Source organism: Mustela lutreola, chromosome 7 (genome assembly GCF_030435805.1).
Source record: "Mustela lutreola isolate mMusLut2 chromosome 7, mMusLut2.pri, whole genome shotgun sequence".
In the NCBI taxonomy this organism is placed as follows: Eukaryota; Metazoa; Chordata; class Mammalia; order Carnivora; family Mustelidae; genus Mustela; species Mustela lutreola.
In genome coordinates, this window is record NC_081296.1 from 149355811 (window position 1) to 149377961 (window position 22151).

Sequence of the window (22151 nt, forward strand, 5' to 3'; positions counted from 1 at the left end):
CCTGCCAGATAACTCATCCAGCGCCTAAAATACCATACTATTGTCATTCATGTTACACGATGGGAAAACTCAAGCTTGGACAGGCCAGGTAACCGGCCACATCACACCGCTGGAATTTGCCTCCTGAAAGAAGACATGGTCTGAGCTGGGCCTTGTAAGCTTGACCGACGGTGGGTGGATGGTTAGAGGGGTAGGGAGGTACATGGGCAACCAGAGGAGGCTGATTTGATGGAGATGAACAGAAGTCTCAGAGAGGACCCCAGGGAAAGGCTGGCTGTGAAGGGCAGAGCCAACCAGCCGAGAGATTATCTGGGATACGAGGTCAGCTGCTCCAACAATACCCCAGGATAAAAGCGACTAAAACAAGACAGAAGTATCTTTTCCTTCCACATAACACGTGCAAGCATAAGCACCCTGGGCACTGGAAATATGTTAAAGATGCCCACGTAACAGAATGGGCCCGAATGGATCTGAATGGCCACTCAAGTTGTCTGTGCTACAGCCAAGAAGTGCATCTCTCCTGAAAAGCTAGTCAGAGGCTGCATCTACTAGAGCCTTATCTGGTGGGGGCGTGGGGGGAGAGCCCTGCATGTCCTGTCCATCTCCAGCAATGCCTTGCCAACCTCCTTGCCTAGCAGCAAGGACCTGGTCCCCTCTCCAGCGGCCCAACACACCAAGGCACTCAACCTAAGATACAACTCCTACACATACAGAACATAGTATGAAGAAAAAAACCAGCCAGCTACCACCTTGCCCACCAGATCTGGTTCAGCATTCAAGGATCACCACATGCAAACCACACCTAATCCATCCTGGTCCATCTGCTGCCACTTCCCCAGAACACAGCACAGGCCGGTCTTCCTTCCCTGGACACACTGTGCACCTGCACGCCACTACCGTGTTGCTGAGCCCCACCCCCCTTAACTTCTCAGCTTTCTAGAGAGCCCGAGAGTTCACTCCATGCCTCTGAGAGGGACCACCAGCCGTCAGCACACACCTCCAGCTCAGCCCTCACTGCCCCAACGCACCACCACCAGCTTACCGTCTGCCCCTCCTCGAGCGTGAGAACAAATGTATCAGGAGGGCAGGGGTCAGGTTTTGCCAACGTGTGGAGCCTCCGCCTCCTGGCGGGCATCGAGTCAGTGCTCAGGGAACGTGGGAGGAGAGGGGAAAATCCAATGAACTGAATGTGAGCCCCACCCCACCCCAACCCCTATGTTGAAGCCCTAATCCCCCATGTGATGGTACGTGGAGGGCAGGTCCTTGGCGAGATGATGAGGTTTAGAAGAGGTCATGATGGTGCGGTCCCCATGATGGGATGGGCGTCCTTCTAAAGGAGATGAAAAGACGGGAGCTCTCTCTCTCCATCCTGTGAGAACAGGGCAAGAAGGGAGCCCCCTGCCACGCAGGAGGAAAATTCACCGGACATCAAATCTGCCAGCATCTTGACCTTGGACTTCCTAGCCTCCAGAACTAAATGTGCTCCCCCCCCGCCCCCAAGCCCCAAGGTCTACAGTATTTTGTTATAACAGCCCGAGCTGACTAAGACAGGAAGAAAATGCCATGCGGCAAGTGAGGGGCTGCCGTGAAAACGTGCCAGGATCGGGTTGGGGAGGGGCTGTGCAAGCGCGTCCAAGCGCACCAGCCCAAGATGGGACAACTTCACCCTCCGCCGGCCCAAGTCTGCGGGCGCCCCAGCCCATCGGGTCACTCGGAGGATTGCATTAGATACCAGACCGGTTTCCCAGAGGCGGTTTGTTTCGGGTCCCCGCTGGTTCCGTGCTCGCTCCCCGCTACCTGTGTCGGAATCCTCTCGCAGCCTCAGAAATTCCTGCTCTGAGCAACTTGAAACGAATCCAGGAGCAGAACAAGCAATCGTTGGCAGCTTCAGAGACCAAGCTCTGAATCGAGACATGGCATTAAATAAGTGTATCCAGAAAAAAAAAAAATTATATAATACATGGAAATTAGTCCAAGAAGCAGGCTATGGTCTCTGCACTGTGGGAACCTACGCCAGCATGAGCCTGGGGACCAAAAAATCCATCCATGGCAGGCACCGATATGTCGATAAAAAGTACACCAATATCGTAAGGGACTCCCTCGTCACGTTAAACATGTGGCTCCCAGGAAAAATGATTTTTGTCTCCATTTCACTCCATCTTTCTTGTTCAAGGGTCTGGACTTATCTTTAAATAACAAAAACCTTAAATACTGAAATGATTTAAATGCTGGTGAGATCAGGCTGAAGAGGTCATCGGGCCCTAAGAGAGCCAGAATCCTCTCCAAGGGCCTCTTTGCAGACAATCAACTCCTGACAAGGCTCGGTACAAGGTTAGAGACCTGGTTTGGTGGGAGGAGATGGGGCGGGTTTTCCCAAAGGCCAAGGACCAGGAAACACAGAGCTCCTGAAGTAGAAGGCAGCTGGGAAAGGAAAGCATCCGACCTCTCGTTTTACGGTCTGCAGAGTCACAGATGGACAGATGCTTCATGAACGGGTGGTGGCCAGGAGGTTTTCCCTGGAGGTCGGTACCAGTGAAAATAGGAAGTGTCCCGGCCCTCTCTGTCCTTGCCCTCGCTGGGGCGCTGCTCGGCTGTCCCTATCTTCACAGCTCCTCTTACTCCGAGGGGAGCCCGTAAATCCCACTTGGCCACAGACGCACCCATGGGCTGGCGTGCCATCAGCAGCCCCAGACCCAGGACAGAATTTTCTAAAAAGACTCCGCCCAAGAGCTTGGCCCATGGAGGGCGTGTGATAAATGGAAGGAAGGGCTCCTGCCTGCTTTTCCAGCTCTCATGTGGTTACAGTAGACATTTTGTATTGTTTTAACATGTTTTTTTGAATGTGTGTAAGAGAGAAAACTTACATAACCCTTTGGAACGGTTCCCTGAGGAAAGAAGAAAGTTTAACTGTCAGCCTGTGGTTCACCAGCAGCTCATGCTTCCCCACCAGGCCTGGGGTGGGGTGGCAGGGCCGAGCAGCAGGCTGGCTACCCACGCGGAGGGCCCCCGCCTCCCCGGGATGACCACGTGGGCGTCGCTGGGAACCAACTTGCAGCCCTTCGGCTGGAGGAGTATCCCTTCCTTACCGAGAACATTCGTGTCTTAGGTGACCAGACCCGGGTTTCCCAGGAGGGCTGGTAAGTGCTGTTTACTGGGGCCTCAGCCTACACCGGGGTCATTTTTGCAAGTTCTTGAGAGTATGAAATTACTTCCACAGGCAAAGCTTGTGTAGAAAAAGATGGGCTATATTATCCAGATCTTTTCAAATACAGACATCAAGTGTGATGGAAAGTCGGGGGCTCATCCAAGGTCCCCAGACAGCGTGTACTGGCCAGGAGAGGCGTGATCGTGCTGTGCAGAACAATCCCCAGTCTCGGCGACTTACAGGGACACACAATTGCCGGTGGCCTGGGGGCGCGTCTCTGAGCTGACAGTCATCCTTCCTCCAGAGTGTCACAGGGGACCGGGGGGCCATCCGAACCTGGAGCGCAGCAGGTCATCGTGGCAGAGACAGAGCTGGGTTGTCCTGGCCCTTCCTGCTGCCCCCTGGAAGTGACCGGGGTCACCCCCATTCCACTGGGCACAGCCGACGAAAAGCAGGCGGAGAAAGGCCATCCTAGTGTGTGCCCAGAGAGCACGCGCGCACGAGCGCCTGGACACCCTGTCAGGTGACCGGTGGCTCAGAGCCAGGAATGGGACCCGTGTCTATCCAAGCTCAGGGCCTGTGTCCTCTCCATTCTGCCACAGAAACTCTGCAGTTGCACTATCGTTTGTAATTTTAGAAGTTTCAATATTGTGTACTTTAGCTTCTCTCTCCCTCTCTCTCTCTCTCTCTCTTTTTTGGAAGGACTGTGTCATAAAACCTAAGTATTTAACTCACACCTGGCTCTAAGTCATGTCTCCTGAGCCCCTCGGAGAAGAGGGCCAGATACTCGGTTTCATTAAAATAATGGATAAACAGGGGCACCTGGGTGGCTCAGTGGGTTAAGCCACTGCCTTCAACTCAGGTCATGATCTCAGAGTCCTGGGATCGAGTCCCGCATCCAGCTCTCTGCTCAGCCGGGAGCCTGCTTCCTCCTCTCTCTCTGCCTGCCTCTCTGCCTACTTGTGACCTCTGTCTGTCAAATAAATAAATAAAATCTTAATAAATAAATAGTGGATAAACAAAAGCAAAGATTTTTAGAATGAGTATGTCCCGAATATTACACAGGGCCTCATTATACTAAAAGAAAAAAATATTTACGGCTTATCTCACGCTCAAATTTAACCAGGCATCCTTGGGGGGGAGGTGTTATTATTTTAATTTTGTTTGTTTTTCTGCTGAATCTGTCTTCCCCACCTCGAAGGGCGGGCCACCATCCTACCACACAGTACATGAACGGGTGCATATTGAAAAATTAGAGTCATCGGAAGATATGTTTTTTTAAGAAGAGAAAATAGATTTTTTATTATGTTATATTAGTCACTATACAGGAAAAATCATGGAACAGTACATCAAAAACTAATGAAAGATATGTTAAGGCCAAAGGAACGGTCCAGGGGAGCCAGAAAACTCTCCCCAGGCACTCTGCAGACGCAGACAGGTCGGGACAATGTCCGTCTGCCCCCCCAGGTCCTTATTCACCATCAGCTCTCAAAGAACACCGGTTTCTTGGTCTACTGAGCCTCCTGCCAAACACAGCATCTCAATGAGAGCACCCATTCCGCCTCGGCTGGCTTTTCGGAACCCAAAGGGCTGACTCTGTATTTCCCAACAACCAGCATGGGACTGATACAAAGAAGACCGCGATGGATGTCCCTCCAACAGAATGGACTTGCAGGGGAGGGAGGAAGGGAGGAAGGAATGCAGGGGAGGGAGGAGGAGAGGGAGGAGGTGAGGAGGGAGGTGAGAACATGGGATCCCATTTTGACTGAACATCCCTGAAAAGCCCTACGGGCCCACTGGGCTGCCCAGGAAGGCGCTCAGCAAACGTTCAGTGGATGGAAACATGCCGGTACCCGTGGCCGCCGTTAGCCCTTAGAGCACCTGCATGGGAACTAGTAAATAGTGTCTTCTCTGGGTGGCCATGGCTCCCAGATACAGGGGTCAATGAGCAGGCAAAGTCCTTGACTTGTGCCACCAAGACCCGAACACTCCTTCCCCTCGGGCAGAAGCAGTGTGAGAGCCCAGAGCCTGGCGAATGGGACAGAGTGGGGAGGTTCAGCCCTCACCGCCTCTCCGTCGGGCACACGTGCACGTGGGGGTATCGGTGCACACAAGTTAGAGACCCTTGACAACCTTCCCAGTCCAGCTCGTGTCTCCACTGTAAAGCAGTGGAGACACCCTCGGAGGTGTCTTTGCAGAAAATCTCTTCTCCTCGTGTTTTCCACACCCACCAAGTCAGACACAAAAGTGAGGGAGAGAGAGCGAACCCGCCAGAAGGGCCGCGGTGCACGCGTGCTGGAGTTGCTGGGTGTGAACTGTGCGTAAGGTAACAGTCCCGCTTGAGCACTGTCTGAACGGAGTTAATCCAATTAAATATTTTCCAGCTAGAGCTAACGGAGTATACACTGACCTCACTTGTGCTCACTCTCTCGCCGTCTTCTTGGTGTTTTGGGTGCTGCTTAAAAATGATTTAATGAAACAAAAACAAAGACCTTCCAGAGTTGGGTATCATGAAACGCGGAGGCTGACACTTAGTCTTTAGTTAATTCAGTTGTGCCTAATTATCCTGTTGCTTTGCCATCCAGCTTTCTCCCAACCGAGACCGGCTTCGGGAACGCTCCTCCTAATTGCAGAGCAGCGCGAGGCGGTATCTTAAAGATAATGTGAGTAATTCTCAGCACTCTGATTCCTGGGCCATGTCCCTGAATGCCTCCGGCGCATGCAAGAGCCAACTCCAGAATCCGGCCTCCCTGCTCCCCTGGGGCTGGTGTGAAGAACTCTGCGGCTGCCGTTCTCGGCCTCGTGCATCACCACAAACAGCCGACGGACACCCTCTGTCCACTTAGCAGATGACGGCCTGTTGCAGAGGGACTGCTCTGATCAGTGGGCAGAGACTCGAACCATCCTGCGGCTGAGCAGCTCTGAAACCGCCACGGAAGAGAAAATGCACGGCCATGCACACCAGCCTCGAGCCACTTCTAGCTTTGGGGGTGCGAGTCAGTAGCCTGATTTCTCGAGATGTCGGTCCAGGTTTCTACAGATTTCCCTCTGCGCCTCTGCTGTTTTGTGTAATTAGAAAAACATTTTTTCCCAAACACTCTAAAACTCCTCTCAACGTCAAAATTATACCCTGAAGAGTGCAATGAAAAGTGGGACTTCTTTGGTTTACCTTCGTTGTAATTTGGTTTGGGGAAATGCGGTTTGCAGCCATTGCAAAGAACACTGTCTTCAGAGCTCGAGCCGTCTTTGGTGAAATGTTATGTTTCACCAAACACCAAATATTTGTTTCCATGAAGTGTTTTCTAGCAGCTGGGAGAGTCAGCCAGCTGAGCTCTGCACTTAAACACGCCCAAGCCAAGAGTGAATTCACAGGACCCTCACTTCCAGGTCCTAGGAACGATCTGGTCCTTCAGCGACTTTGGAGACCAGTGGAAACTGCCCAGTAAACAAATAAAGGGAAGCGTGGGGGCTTTTTTTTTTTTTTTTCCCAAGACACTAGAGTGTGTCTGTGTCTCATGACATAGAGTGACGTAAGACAAGAACGTTCTACCTCTAGGATGGGTACATGCAGTACTAGGCAAAGAGAAGAGGAGAAAAAGCCGCCTAGCCCCAGAGATTTAAAAGCTGAGCTGGGATATGTGGTTCTAAAATGGACGTGCCCCCCCTCTCTGATGCAACTAGACCCAGACTCTTCTGTCGTTGCATGGAAGAGTGGCTCCAAATAGACAGGAGTTGGGGAAAACTGGAGAAATCAGCATTTTTGCACAGGCTTAATAATGCAAGCCCACTGTGGCTGACACGCTGGGTGGACAGGGAGGCTCCCGCGCCAGATGGCCCACCTCTGGAATCTGCTCTGCCGGCCACCGAGTACTGTGTGACACTGAGCAAACAGCCACCCTCTCTGAGCCGGTCTCCGTTTCCCCATCCGTAACATGGAGCCTGTTCTTGGTTGCAAAACAAGACACCCAGGTCAGGTCCTGGGAGCCATGGCTGGTCTGCAGAAAACACTCCTTTATATTCAAGTGCCTGCACGACCTTAGGTGAAGCCCTGCTGTCAATCACTCTTCAGTATGATCTCGGAGCTGTTGTTGACCTTGAATCGGCCAGTAGTAAGACGCATGAGACTTGAGTCCCTTCAGTGGGGCTCGAGGTCCCTGGCCCCGGGAGTGACCTGCCACAGTAACATGGACAGTGTTTAGGGAGGTCTTTCCTGCCCCCCGACGACCCATGAAATAGGGTGATGATTCCTGTGTCACCATGAAGCCAAAGGAAACACAGGAGTGTGAAGTAGTTTGCCTACAAGACCGGAGTAACAGAGCCAAGACCCAAGGCTCACCTGTCCGGAGCCCACCTGTCCTGACCACGGACTGGACACCGCCGTGCTGAGAGTCCTCCAGAACCCAGTGATTTCGTCACTGCAAGAGAACCGTCTCAGAGCTCTGGGCATAGCAGACACCCGTGAGGAAGAACAGCAGTTTGCACAAACAATTTAGCCACATGCACTGCCAAGGCTCCTCCTGTGACGGCTAATGGGGAAAGTCAAGAGGCAGACCGTGGGAGTGCTGGCTGGAGCGGGAGGGGCCCAGCCCTGGGGCTCGCCCTCCAGGCACACGGGACAGTAGCCTCAGCAACAGCAGCTCGGGACCATCTTCTCCTTCTGAGGGTGACCCATGGAGGCCGGGAGAGAGCAGAGGCTGAGACCTCCAGGAGTGACCCTGCCATGGATCATGGTGGGGACGGAGACCCATAGCGGGTGCAGGGCCTCTCCAGCCAGGCACCCGGCTCAGGAGAACCCCCAAGGATGCCCCAAATCAGAAAGCAGGAAGGACAGCGCTCCCTGCTCTGCGCTCTTTCCAACACATTGTATTTCAACCATCCAATGTTTCAGCCAATCTGCAGAAAGTACATTCCTTCCACAGGGGGTGAAAGCTGGCTCCTTTCGTTAGCAGAAGGCCCTTCTCTGCACCTCCCCGCTGGCTCCCACAGCTTCCCTTCCCTTCACCCTATATCTGGGATTTACATAATCACAGGCAAATAAAATGAGAAAAGCACGCTCTTTCAGAACGGCATACTCCTCAGACACATTAGCTGCTGATTATAGAGATTAGTCAAAACCACGATTCTGTTGATGGCGAGGTGGGACCCATTTTTTTCTTTTTCACAAGGAAAAGAGCTGTGGTTTCGATGACAGAGTCACACAGGAATGGCCCTCGGAGGGGAACGGTGTTTCTGAGAGGCCTGTTAACTGTCAGTTTCTCGGCAGTGTTCAGCGTCCCAGCCCTTCAGCTCCTGCCTGTCTGGTCGAACTCTGTACCCTAAAGTTGATGCAATTTTTACTCCAGACCAACCTCTTCCCGGTGAAAGAACTTCCAACCTAAAAGATCCATGATCTGAGACACGCGCATGTGTGCGCCATGAAGGATACACGCCTCTCCGGGAAAAATATTGGAGTGCACTGGTTTTGAACAGAAGAGATGCCCATTCTGTCCCAAGAGTTTTGGAGGGGCCCCCAGCTGGGGAAGGAGCCGGGCTCACCTGCTCAGGGTGGTTATGAGCACGGGGCCAGACCTCAGGGCTCTGAGGCATCAAGTCCAGAGCCATCAGAGCCGAGGGGTCCTGGCTCCTCCCTCAGAGGCACCTGCAAAAGCCTCTCCCCCACCCCCAGAAGCAGCAGCCACCCTCCTCCCTGCGTGAATTCTGTGGTTCCCGGCAGGACGGGGAGTGCTCTGGCCACCTCGGGGACGTGTGGCCGTGTCTGGAGACAGTATGGGTTGTCACAACTGGGGCAGGTGGGGAGGGTATCTGACAGACGAGGCCAGAGACGCTGCTGCTGGGAGTCCTACAGTACACAGGAAAGCCCCTACAACCCAGAATTCTCCCCAGATGTCCACAGTGTTGCAGCTGCAAAAACCTGGTCTAGTGGATCTGAAGTCATGTGAGATTTTTCATACATAATACGGGGAGTGGACAGGCTCTCTTTGAGTCCTCCGCCCTGACCCCAAACGCCCCATAGGAGTTAAGTGCCCATAAGAGTTAAAGAACAAGGCCAAAACTGTACAATTCATTATACCTCTATGTCTGAATTTAGCAAGAATTTCCAAACAAAAAGATCCATCCCTCAAAATGTATGCACACAAACCGTTAGGGCTGCAGATCACATCCCCAAAGGGCTTTTGATGTGATTTCTTCACAGCCTATATCCCCGCTGTTAGGTCGGGAGAAACCTGACAGAGTACTTCCCTGCCTCCTTCTAGGTCCTTCCTTAGGTGTTGTGCAACAACAGCTGGCACTCACTGAAATACCAGTAACTGCTCCAGGAGGCAAGACCCCATGAGGCCGCTTTATGACTGTAACAGCACGTTAGAGCAGATCGGTTTTCTTTCTTCTAACATGTTGTAGTTTAAAACAACAACAAACAACAACAACAACAAAACCCAAAAACTTAATTCTGTGCCCCAATCCTTAAAGAATTAAAAAATTTCATTCGAGCATCTCTTACAACAGGATGTTGGCAAAGTTTTCGGCGAAGGCTCAGATAGTAAATATTTTGGGCCTCGCAGGTCACATGACCCCTGCCGCAACTACTGGGCTCTGTCTTGGAAGCTCGGAGTTGCCAGCGATGCGGCCATGAATGGGCTGGGCTCTGTGCCAATAAAACTTTATTTACAAGAACAGACTGTGTCCCCGGACCATCATTTGCCGACTCCAGTCTTACGACATAGATTTCCTGAAAATAAGGCATTTAGGCAAAAAGAGTAGCGGAAAGTTCGGGAAAAGCCAGTGCGGGACACCAGCAATCATGCTGATGGTCTTACAAGAGCAGCTGGGTGCAACGGGCTGCCCGTCCAAGGGGCCCAAGAGACCTGGTGGGGACTGAGGGTCACACAGGGATGTGGAGGAAGGGGAGGGGCTGTGACCCGCTGCGGAGCCATCCAGTGCTGCGGCACTGTCCGCTGAATGCTCTGTTTAAACTCCGGACCTGCCCTTCCCTCCTCACCAGCAGAGGTGGTCACTGGCCATAGCGGGGCTTGGAGGCCTGGGGGACATCTGGGACATGGCCGTGGGCTGTCACCTGCCCAGCAGGCAGCTCAGGTCGAGGAGGTGCAAGCAGGAGCCACTAGCAGAGGGAGGAAGGGAAGCATCAGGAAGCCGCAAAGAACAGAAACACTCTGCAATGCTTACAGGTGCCACGCCACACTGGGGGGCAGGCTGACTGCTCCGTCGTCAGGGAGGGGAGAGGTGGAGACCCCGGAGGTCATAAGGGGCTGCGGGCCAGGACCCCTGGGCCCAACATCCTCCAAGAGCTCTTGGCCTTCTCCCTCTCCCTCGGCTCCAGGCTTAGTCATGGTAATATACACAAAACCAATCTTATTGTCGTTACCCATTTTAGGAACTGTCCCAACAACTCCCAGACTTCAATGGTTGAACGTCTTCCCAGGGGTATTAGCTCCCGTGACCAGAGACCATTGTCAGGTAAAAAGAGGGACACAGGTGAGGTGCCAGCAGCATCCATGGTGACCACAGTGGCCCCAGCCACACAGGGGGGTGAGGGCCGGGTTGTGGTTCACCGTTCACAGGGCCTGCCTTGTCCACAGGACTCTGAGCTCCTGGACGGCAGAGCCCACTGCCCATTCATCTCCTAACCCCCAGTGCCTGGCAGGTTGGAAATGTCCAGAAAACATGGTGAGTTCTGCACACGTGGATCTGTAGGAATGAGACACGGGCTAGGTCTTTCAGGGGAGAGAGGCCAGAGGGGGCCTTGGGAAAGGAGGGGGAGGCCAGGCAGGATGGGGTAGGGGGAGGCCGGCCACCAGGCCTGCCTCCCGTCCTGTCCGGCGGCGCAGGCTCGAGTCTCCCCTCTGTCCCCTGCGGGCGCTCTGCCAGCAGCCTCCCCGTCGGGCCTGAGCTGGTCTCTGGGAAACCAGGCCTCACCTAGCAACAGCGGCTCCGAGCGCGCCTTCCCGATCGCCGGCAACAAAGCGCCAACTGCCTACTGCTCCCGGGGAGTTTTGAAAGGAGTGTGGGTTTATCTCAAGGCCAGGCCACGGGAGGATCCGGGTTTTCCAAACTGGAGTCGGGACGCGTCCAACGGCCTGCCCGGAGAGGCGGGGAGCCGCTCTGGCCCGCGGCGTCGAGACGAGCCCCTGGTCCGCAACGTCCTTGCTCATGAGATCCCTGCTGCTCCCTGTTCCCATTCAGCTGGGTCAACATGTGCCTGTAAACTCCTCCCAAAAGGGAGATCATAACAGCATCAGCAGCCCCAGAAATGACAAACAACTCAAGTATGGACAGGCGGCTGCCAAGCGCTCAACAGTGCTCATGTTGCAGCAGGGAAAAAAATCAGATAAGAAAAATAAACCGGGTTGTGTGCATATTTCCTCAAATATGTATCCCATTTTGTGGTTCCTTCCAGCCTTTGGTGTAACGAAGATATCCATTCGTCAGGGGTCACGGAACGACAGTCGGACAAGGCAGCCTTGGGCTAGGGAACCGCGCCGTCCGGGCCCCTCCCTTCTCTAGAGCGCACAGCGCGCGGAAGCTCCGGAACACGGAGCCCCTGACGTGCATCTTCCCACCGACCAGTTGCTGAGCTACCCACGGCCGGCGCCAACCCACTTGCCCATGTCGTGATCTCTCCTGCGTCTCACTGAGAGGCCGACCCGCTTCCAGAATGCCTTGTCATCCTCAGGCGGGGGATCCTGGGATGACCCCCACCCAGCAGGCGGTCCGCTGCAGGGACAGGTGACCCCCTCACCCGCCCTCTCTTTGTTGACCTGCTAAAGAGAACAGAATCGGAAGATGGGATCGGCTGGGGGAGCCACGAGCCAGGACCCGTGGAATGGCGGATGCGCCGGGAACTCATGGGAGGCTCAAGAAGCCACACTTTGCTCAACAACACGGAGCTGGCCAGTACACCAGGGCCTCCACCAACCTCCAGAGGCCACTCTTGGCATGGCCATAAAAGCCACAGCCACAAACATGGACAAGGCAAGAAAAGAATATGGTGAGAAACTGGCTTGCCTTTGCTTCTCAGACTCCTCAGAAGTTTCTAGAAGGTCATTTTCCTCACCCCTTGAAATAAAAGGCCAGATTCCTCTAGCCTTCAGTCAGGAACCATGACTGAGCTTCTACTCAGGGCCAGGTCTGGTGCCTGAAACCCAGTCCCTGTCTCTGAGGGGCTCAGCCTCCGGTGACTAACACTGGCTCCAGAATGAGGTTCCAGAGTGGCCTGCCCATGTCCACCCGGTACTCAAGGGCCCCTTTAGGGGCCCAAGACCTGGAGGGAGAGGACCTGAGTCCTAAGAAACAACACCAAGACCAGAGCCTTCCCAAAGAAAGAGCCACCTGCTCTCCATTGTGCCCTTCCTTTCCCTGCCATGCGTCCACTCCACGAGAACAGAGCCATGACGCTCACATAGGCACCGGCTGTGACAGGCGCCCCACAGACCGTCAGGAGTGAAAAACAAGGTCCTTGATTCTGAGGACAGCAGCGTGCGCCCGTCCTGCTTAAAGAGAAGCTGATTTCTGGGCTCTGAGTCCTGCTCCGGACGCGTGTGCCAGCAGCCTTCTGGCCTGGAGCCTCCACAGAGCCGCAGAGACAGAGAGGCCCTGGCCCGCTCGGGCCCCCAGAGGACGATCTTCTGCTCAGTGGCAGAGCGAACATTTCCGTGGAGTGGCAACTTTAGAAACTCCCCCGGAGCCAGGATGTGAGCTGCGAGAGCCCGGTGACTCAGTGGCAGGGTCAGCATGACTCTGGGTGGAGTTTCTCTTCCTGCCTCTCCGCCTCTGTTCGCGAAGAGCATGGACTCCTCCGTCCTCGCGTTAGAAACTCCGATGTCTGGCCTCCTCTACTGCAAATGTTTCCAGAAGTCTTTAAAAGGGAATGCTGTCTTCCTTCAGATCTGCTTCCATTTAAATCCACGTCACCTTCCGTCTGGGGCCGGCTCCTCCCTCACGGGGCCCCGTGCTCCCTGTGGGGCCAGCGTGCTGGTCAGAAAGTTGAGGGGGGCCGCGGCGGCCTGGGGAGACTTCCCCCTTTCCTGTTTGGGCGGACAGTCTGTGAGTGTTTGTGTCTGTAGGTCTGTTTCTTCTTTGTTCAGTTGGCAGAACTCTTACCCACTTGGTTGAGTGTGCAAGAGACGCTTTCCACAATCTGCACAAAACGGTTTGGCCTTAGTAAGGACAGGCGTGAGGGCAGGTGTTGGTCTGCCGGTGGAACAGAGAGAAAGGTCACCATTTATGGGGCACAGGCCCAGAACCCCACACGTCTGCACACTTCATTCAGTCCTCCAGGCTCTGCCGGGTACGCGGAGAGTCCACGTAACACGTAGGCAGAGGACGAGGGTTCAAACTCAGGCCTGAAGCCCACCCGCCCCCGCCCCCGCCGGCGTCCCAAATTCCAGGCTGCCCCCAGGGAAAGCATCACACAACAAATGCTCCTCACACCCTCACGACTCCCTACACAACCCTGCCTCTAGGCTTCCTTTGATGCTAGGACATGCCTCCTTCCTCCAAAATTCAGCTTTTTTGCACAAGTGAATCCAGATGAACTGTGTAAGCCATCTGGGCTTGGCCTGATGAAGTCATCCCGCGATGCCCCTAAAACGGAGGTTGGGAAGGCCAGTTCTACCAAAGTGACGGATCCGCCTCTCGGGGACCGGTATATCTGGATTTACCTGGGAAGCAGGCAGCCCTCCTCATGCTCACAGCCCTGTCCCCGCGGTCAGGGCCCCAGGGGGAGGGCCTGGGGTTCAAAGCCTGCCCACCAGGTGATCCTCCGTGAAGGATGGGACCGGGCAGGTAACAGGCAGGCACAGGTGCTCACCGAGCCCCCTGCCCCGTTCTGTGAGTTGCAGACAAAGCAAATCAAATCAGCGTTTCTTCAAATTCCCACGGGGCCAGGAGCACCGAGGAAGAGCAGAAGATGGGCCAGTGTCCGCCCTAAAGCCACCGCCCCCGGCAGCGTCACCAGCTGCACGAGGTACTGCCCTTCACTCTGACCAGCAAAGTTTTTTAAAAGCAGTCAACGGGCTTATCCGCCACGGTTAAACTGTGTGACATCCGATCCTCCCCCACCCAGGACGTTACTTTTCACAGTCAGTGAGAAAGAGCCAGACTTTCGGGCAGATCGGAATTTCAGGGTCCAGCCTCCGTGTTCTCAGAGCATCCGAGTCCTCCAAGGTCAAGCCCGGGACGGCTGCCGGGTCTAACTGCTTCGGGCTCACGGGCTGGGGTGTCCTGCAGGTGTCCGAGGGACCACCTCTGAGGGTCATCCTAGGGCTTCCTCAAAACCCTGTTTGTGGACGCCAGAATGTTAGTGCTCACCAACTCCACTGACCAGCAATGACCTTGAGCTGGCTGGAATCAGCCAAATTCCAATCTACTCGGTGTCAGCGTCCGTCTTCCAAGTGCTGTGTGTGCGTGTGTGTGCTGGTCTGCAGCGGGGGACTCAGTACTTGGTTGAGGCCCTGAAGACTCCGGGAAGTCCTACTTTAGACACACGAAGCGATTTCATTTCCCCGGCTCTTGGACACAGATCTCTAATGAACTCGCTGAATGAAAAGCTACACAAATATATTTTTCTGTGTTTTTTTTTTTATTACCTATTGCATTTGCTAATTATTTCTCCATGCGATGAATGGGTGTTTGTTTCGTAACTTCTCAGAGGCACAGAAGGGGAAATGCTCCACAACTACAACATGATGTCATTTCTAAATGCGTAAGGGATTGAAACTCCCCAATAAATTGTGGCTTGCCAGGTATTTATGGTCGCTCCTAACAATGCAGAGCTGTGTGATATCAAGAGGCCTGCGCCGGTGACGGCGTCCCCAGCGTCCCGGGGTGGAGAGCCACGAGTCCATTCTCTGGGAGCGGTGGGAAAGCGCAGAAAGCAAGCCTCCCCTCCACAGTATCACAGAGCAGATGACTTGTTTGCCATAATGTCACCTGGCAGCCTTTAAGGATTTGATTCCGTGGCACTTCCTGAAGAATAAATTGTGGACTCTGCTTCGATTGTTGCCCAAGGACATGGCTAAGTACAAGTTAGAACCAAGTGTAACCTTTTTAAGGAAGGCTGACTTGAGACGCAGAAGCCAGGACTCTTCTCCAAGTGGAAATGGAGATTTATTATTTAAGAAATTGCCTTAATGTTGCTACTGAGGCTTTATAAAGTCTCACGGGGTGGTGGGGAAACTAAAGCCACAGATTCTGTACCAATTATTCTGTTTGTCCTGGGTAAATTACCCATCCATGAGTCACTTCTGTCTACATGGCCTGCCCAGCGTCGAGAGAAGCATCACAAATAATCAGCACCAAGAAGCAGCTCTGGGTGTGCTCACGATGCCAGCGGGGCCAGGGGATTTCAGTGAGAACCTCGGGGGAAATTCACCTCTTCTTACAACCGGATTCTTTCCGTTATTTCTCAGATGAAGACTGTGATGTTGTCCAAAGGTCGTAGAGTCTGACCAGCAACATCAGCTTGAGGCAGAGGGAACTGAGGAGCTGGTCTTCTCAGCAGACAGTGAGAATAACGGAACAGTGGTGTTTGGTAGAAAGTATTGTTTTCACGGTGGCGGAGGGGGAGGGTTGGGGAGACAGCAATAGACCATCGGACCCGCAAATGTCCTTTCAGAATCAGACCATCGGACCCGCAAATGTCCTTTCAGAATCAGACCATTGGACCCGCAAATGTCCTTTCAGAATCAGACCATCGGACCCGCAAATGTCCTTTCAGAATCAGATTCTCGACTTTTCAGTGACAGTACCTTCTAGTGATTATCCACGTTTCATTACAGAAAAGGAAAGGAAATGTTACCAAACTCCAACTTTTGGTTGCTTTGGGTCATAACCGGATTGGAACCGTATTTGAAGAGATGCTGGAGAGCTCCTTGACACCCTTACAAAGTGCTGTCCCTTTCTTCTGTCAGTCTACAGTAGAAGAAAGATCCCACTGGGAACAACCTACCTTTTCCAGAAACTTCCGGACATATGCACACACAACTGGACAAATAAATCGAGACTTCTGGTCCTCTGCTCCTGAGCCTGCTACAGGGACCCAGGTACAAAAAGGGTGTCAGCCTGTGCAGATCTTTCTCTAATTTAGTAATATGCCTACTATGGCTGGGTACTTTTTTTTGGGGGGGGGGTTACATTTAAGACATTAAAAAATATCTTTGAAAAAAAATCAGATTCAAAAGCCATAGAATTTCATTTGCCATCCCTAGAGATTTACATTTTCTTAAGAACATGGCATTGATTCATTTTCTTCTGTTGGTCCTGGGTTGAATAATGCTCCCCCGACACACGCACACACTCCAAATTCACGTCCATCCAACAGGAACCTCAGAACAGGACCCGACTGGAAGCAGGGTTTCTGCAGATGTGGTTATTTAAAATGAGGTCTTATTGGACTTAACTGGGTCCTTGGAAGTGGAGAAGTGAGTAGGGAGAGCTCAGGTCTCCTCCTGAGTAGCTCTTGGACCCCGCACACTACTACCACACTTACAGGGCTCCTGGCACGGGGTATACAGGGTTTTTCCCACACCAGCAAGGTGTGCCACAGTTCAGTTGTGCGACTAACTGGAGAGAGTGCAGACACCACAGGCAAAGGGCTCAGTCCCACAAAAGTGTCCCCGCACTCTGGATGCCAGCCTAAAGGAATGGTTCTCCAGGTTACCCACCACTTCAGGCCAACTTAACTACAAATCAGAGGCTCCTTGGACCCTCTCCTTGGATTCGACTCTGCTATACCAGTTCTCAGAACTCGGGGAAACTGTTACGCTTACCAACTGATGACACAATGAAGCCTGGGATGAAGGACACAGGGGAACATCCAGAGGCAGGGGCAAGCAAGGCAAGGTCTGGGAGGGTCCTGAGGGCGGGCACGTCTGTCCCCATGGAGCTGTGGTGTGTCATCTTCCCGCTGCATGTGCATGTTTGTGCCCACGCGAAGCGACCTCCATGAAGATCCCAGCAATATGGGTTTTGGAGAGCTTCCAGGCTGGGAACCAGCCCCCATGCAGGAGCCCCCCAAGCTTTGTTTGCCTCATTGGAACAAAACACACTTCTATCACTCAGGAAATTCCAAGGGTTCTAGGAGCCCTAGCTCAGGGGAGGGTCAAAGACCAAGTACAGGAACAGAAGATGCTCTTAGGGCTCTTATCACTTAGGAAATTCCAACGGTTTTAGAAGGTCCGTGCCAGGAACCAGGGCCAGAGACCAATGGACATATTTTCTCTTCTTTCTCAAGGAGACAGACACAGAAGCACAGATACACAGAGGGGAAAGGGCCGTGTGACCATGGTGGGAAGGAGACAGAGGTTGGAGGGATGTGTCTACAAACCAAGGGACGACAAGGATCACTGCCACCACCAGAAGCTGGTAAGAGGCAGGGAAAGGTTCTTCCCAGGAGCCCCAGAGGGAGCACAGCCTGCCAACACTTCAACTTCAGACTTCTGGCCTCCAGAACCAAAAGGGAATAAGTTCCTCCTGTTTCAAGCCACCCGACTTGTGGTCATTTGTCACGGCAGGCCTGGGAAATTAATGCACTGTTGAAACATGTTTTTGAGTGCCGTGATTTGGGCAAAGAATGAAATCGGGTGGTATGACCAAAACCACGTGCATCTTCCATGGTGGAGGGCAGCATCCTCACTTGCTTATGAGAATCCCCAGCAATCCGTGGCAAATCCCCCCACCCAAGTGGTCCCCCTGCCCAATTAAATCAGAAGCTCTGCACGTGGGACCGAAGCACCAGCCTCTGTAATAGGCTTCAGGGTATGTCAACTCTTGGGTTGATTTCTGGCTTTGCTACCTCCTAACCATGCCCTTGGGCAAGTCATGTAATTTACCTGATATTTACTTGTTCAAATCCAAAATGGGACCATGAATATTAATCTTGGCTTTTAAAGACTGTGTTTATGTATTTCTGAGAGAGAAAAGGGACGGGGAAGAACAGAGGGACAGGGACAAGCAGAGTCCATGCTGGGCAGAGAACCTGGCGCAGGACTCGGGCTCATGACCCCGAGATCATGACTCCGAGATCATGATCTGAACTGAAATCAAGAGCCGGATGATTAACCCATGGGGCTGCCCAGGTGCCCCAGATTAATCTTTTTAAGTGTGTAAAACACCTTAAAAGACCAGGCTAAATATCTGAAAAGTGTCGCCTCCTTTTCATTCTCCTGACCTATGGAGAGGCGATTTAGCAGGAAGGGGAAAAGCCCAGGCTCTGGAACAAGATGGTGGGCAATCAAAATCCTGACTCCCCCACTTCCTAGCTGTAAAACTCTGGGCACTGCTCTGTGGCTCAGTTTCCTTATCTATAAAATGGGGCCTCGGAGAGTCATTATGAAGTTTAAGTGGGATCATAAAATGATTTGATCCCACTAAAGCACTTAAAATGGAATCTGGCACTGTAAGCATTCAGTAAATGTTAGCTCGTATTATAGACATAATCGGATAACACTCTGCACACTGCCCCTTGATAATACAGAATTCCACATGGCAAAGTTTTACATCACTGCCCTTCCCAATCAGAAGCAAAGTGAGGCCCGTGAGAGAGCCAGATTAGTTGGGGACTCTGGAGCCTTGAGCTCTGGGCTCAGCCGAGTTATCACAGAGCTTTACTCACTTTCCCTGTCACCCGTTCCAGGGCCTAATTTGTAAAAGGAAGGGTTTAATAAACTGATCGCTGTGAACCTTCTAGCATTAAAAAGAAAAAAAAAATTGTGATCACCAGAATATTATGAAGTAAGAGATGGAATTTTGGGTCTGTTTGGCACAAAACCCCAAAGCTTTTATGGCTTTTTGAGGTTGGGAGTCACAAAAATCTGGTATTAATAAGGGAAGAATCACATTCTGTTTTACTATAGTTTAAAGGACAGTACTGGGACATTTTTTCAAGGCTTTTCAGGCCGCAGGCACTCAAGACCACCATGTGACTGCTGACCAGCGCTGGGGAGAAGACATCACTGGAAGGAAATTGCAGACTGAAGAACCAGCCCTATGTGGGAATGTCCGTCCATACTGCTTCTCTAATGGGCAACTAGGTGACATGTATGATCTAAAAAAGAAAAATCTGTCCTGAGGAAATACAAACAAAGTTTGCTTTTCTCGCACTTTTGGGATCAGCAACTGGACAGTCCAGTCAGTTCATTCAAAAGTCAGTTAAACGGGGAAATCATAAACAATGGCAAAAACACACTATAAAGGTTTTGTTATTAGTTGTTCATTGTGGATTCATTCATCAGTCTTACAAGGAAGGGCAAGGCCTTTCTCAGAGTTTTGATCCCTGATAAGAACCCTGTGATATCTTTCTAGCACAAACTACACCCTCATAGTTCACGGTCTTCATTGTGAGGTGGGCACAAACAGAAAGATGGTTGGGGTCTACGGCCATACCACCCTGAACGCGCCCGATCTCGTCTGATCTCGGAAGCTAAGCAGGGTCGGGCCTGGTTAGTACTTGGATGGGAGAAAGATGGTTGGGTATCAGTATGAAAACAGGTTCTTTCTATAGTTTACATCTTTTCCCTCAAATTGACAATGGGCCCTTGCCCATAATCTTATTTGGTAGCAGATTCATGACTTCACTTCACAGGGTCCTCCCCAAAGCATTCAAGTTCATTTTTATAGTTTTTGTAGAAGCAGCCACGCTCTTCCTTTTCCTGCTTCTATTTCCTAGGTTAGTATTCCAGTCAACTAAATCACAGCAACGACTCGCATCGAGGGGTTTGGGAACAAACGTTATGAGCTCGAGGGAAGCACCCATCCCAAACAGCGGGAGCAGGGTAAAGGTGAATGTTTCCTGTGTGGTCAGCCCTGCAGAACGTGTGGAAAACTCTAATCCAGCCAGCCAATCAATTAAGAGGAGAGAAGTGGTGAAAAGCTTTCTTCTATAATCAGATATGTCATCAAACATTTACGTGCAAAGATATTTTTTGGAATAGTAACTGATAGAGGCAAAAAAAATGGAAACATAAAATATACCCATATGATGAATATTTGCACATATATATACATATATATGCCATATATAAATATATATAGTTATATACTATGACTGTATGTGGATATTAAAAGCCATATTTTGAAAATGATTTTATGATCTGTAAGATTCCTATAACATTATAATGTCTATTCATTCAATATTTACTCAGCAGTAGAACATTTTGTAAGTCTTTGAACAAAATTTGTACTTAGTATCTTTCTTATAAAATTAAAAATGGGCCAGGGATTAGACAAATTGAACTGATGTCATCTTGAACTCCTCATTTATTGCGACCTTGACTTACTTGGAGCTTAGCCTCTGTCCTTCAGAAAAACACACACATATGTCATGTAGGTTGTCTAAAACTAAAATGCATTTGCCTTCAGTAAATGTGGGAGGGAGGACATTTTCCTCTGAGTACGACCAAGTAAACTTTTCCTAGACCCCACTTTCCTACAGATAACAGCTACCAACTCTGAATAAGAATATAAAACAAGACCTTTGTTTACTGGAAGATGAACAGAAGGTAGGCAGACTCTAGAGGAACTCAACATTCAGAAGGAAAAAAAAAAATGGCACAAGATGGCATCCTCATTTTTTACAGTTTTCAGCCTGAGGGTAACTCAAACTTGTCACCACAGAAGTGACTAAATCTCTGAAAGAAAACCAACCAATTTTCTGGCCTGAAGAACAAAAGGGCAGACTTCTGCTCTGTCGCCTTGAGGGAAAACCAGGGTCACTGGAGAGTGAGGGGTAATTCTGAGAGAGGGGGAACCAGAGGCAAGGCATTCCAAATTCTCTAGGTGACACCTGAACCATGTATGTGACAGGCAGATTCAAAGCAGCTAAGCAAAGGATGAAGGGCTCAACTAAGCTTTTAGCTATTCCAAAAGAAAGAGTTGGCAGTTTCAATCCAATCAAGTTAATAGTCTGCCTTTTCAAAAAAAAAAAAAATCAACCTTCTTCAGAGAAATATAACAGAATCCAGATGGCATTCACAATGTCCATGATTATTCCAAAATTATGCAACACAGAAGAAAAAAAAATGTGACCTATCCTCAAGAGAAAAAACAATAATACACAGAGACCAATTCTAAAATGATCTAAATGTCAAAATTGTAAGACAAGGATTTAAAAACAAGGACATAAATGAAAGTATGTTCTCTGTGCACAAAAAGAGAGGAAATGTCAGTAGACAAATAGAAACTATAAAAAATAATAAATGGGGGACGCCTGGGTGGCTCAGTGGGTTAAAGCCTCTGCCTTTGGCTCAGGTCATGATCTCAGGGTCCTGGGATCGAGCCCCGCATTGTGCTCTCTGCTCAGCAGGGAGCCTACTCCCCCCCCCCACCTGCCTTTCTGCCTACTTGTGATCTCTGTCAAATAAATAAATAAAATCTTTAAAGATAATAATAATAATAATAATAAATGGAAATTCTAAAGCATCAAAATACAACATATGAAATAAAATGTTCATTGTATATGTTTAACACTGCAACAGACATGAGAGAGGAACGTCAGTGAGCTTGGAGACATGCCAACAGAAATCACCCAATTAGAGAAATATAAAGAAAAACATTAGAAAAAGTTAATCGAGTCCCAGGAATCTGTGGGACCGTACTAACAAATCTATCATAATTGCTGGAATGAAGATGACAGAAGAGTGGTATAAAAAATGTTTGAAAAAAATGGTCAAAAACGTCCCACACCTGATAAAAGATACACATTTACAGATAAGGAAGTCAGAGACCCTCAGGCAGAAACACTACAAAGAAAACCACACTCAGCCACCTATAGGCAATAATTCCAAATCAAAAATAGAAAAAATTATGAAAGCTATCAGAGAAAAGTTAAATATCACCTCCGGAAGAACAACAATCCAAATGACCTCCAGTTAACCACTAAGGCCAGAATACAATATAATGACACCTTAAAAAAACTAAATAAAAAAAAAAATTTTTAAACTGCTCACTCAGAATTCTATACCCATTGACTATGTCCTTTAAGAATCGAGACAAA